The sequence below is a fragment of the Propithecus coquereli genome, unplaced genomic scaffold, assembly GCF_000956105.1.
Source record: "Propithecus coquereli isolate 6110/MARCELLA unplaced genomic scaffold, Pcoq_1.0 Scaffold42, whole genome shotgun sequence".
In the NCBI taxonomy this organism is placed as follows: Eukaryota; Metazoa; Chordata; class Mammalia; order Primates; family Indriidae; genus Propithecus; species Propithecus coquereli.
Window position 1 is genome coordinate 1423504 of NW_012149952.1, and position 1107 is coordinate 1424610.

Below are 1107 nucleotides of genomic sequence, written 5' to 3' on the forward strand. Positions count from 1 at the left end.
AACTTCATAAAGGCAGAGACTTTGTTCACTACTGAATCTACATAATCTTAGCATTGCCAAGTACTTCATAGGTGCTCAATATTCGTTATATTAATAAATGGGAAAAATAATATTTGAAAATTGTGTCGAGATCACCTCCAGAATATCATAAATTTGTATCCAAAACAGGAAACCTGAAAGTAGCCTTAATAAAATTAATTCGGGGAGAGAGAATTGGAATGTAGAAAACCACTCAATACTGTAATCTGCAATACTAATTTGGCACTGTCCTGTTAGGAGTAGCTCTTGTTCTCCCCTTGCCTCTCTAATCAAGTTGGGTCCTATCTTTCTGGACTTTGTCTAATGTTCTATTGGTTTTGTATAGATTTAGTTATCTTTTGTGACAGTATAGACTGAGAAGTGAGTTTTGTTAATCTTGCAGTAATAGGACACTATGTAGTACACTATTGATTATTCATTGTTAAGGCAGGCATTTAAGTGTGAGAAGAGTTAATAATGACAAACATTGGTAAATGTTGACTTGATTATTAGTTTCTTATTCTCCACATTTTCATTCAGGCTTTGACATGATTGCCTTCTAAGGGCTTTAGCATTACTTTCATCAAAATTTAGGTAGAGGCTATTTGCAGTAGATAACTTTTGTCAAGTTCTCTATCCTATATTCTCCTTGCCCCATTCTGAGAAAGAAAGGACAAAAATTGTTACAATTTGATAAATTTTTCGAAACACATTGGTAATTGGGGGCATGACTGACATTTTTTAGCAGTGGGAGTTACTTTTCAAAGAGGAGTTAGTATGTATCAGTATGTAATGTACATCCCTTTGCTCCGTAAATCATAGAATAGGAACTTAAATTAGGAGATTCAAATAGAAAAGGCTAGTAGCACATCAGTGATGTTGCTGAATTTTGTTAAAAGTGGAAATAATTTTTTATATACTCATTCAATAACAAATTCATGAAAATGATGGCTAAACTTAGAAATTTAGTGTGGGAACATCATATACCTTAATCAAACTCATAAGTGCCCATATGAATGAATAGTGCAGTAGTGCATCTGATCATGTGTGACAGGTTATTCACCCTTAGGTATGCAGTGGCAAGGACAA

General features: G+C 33.8%; 1 protein-coding gene across 1 annotated transcript in view; it reads left to right on the forward strand.

The window, feature by feature from the left end:
* ZNF226 (zinc finger protein 226) overlaps positions 1-1107 on the forward strand; it is a 22243-nt gene that overhangs the window by 18944 nt on the left and 2192 nt on the right. The window lies entirely within an intron of this gene.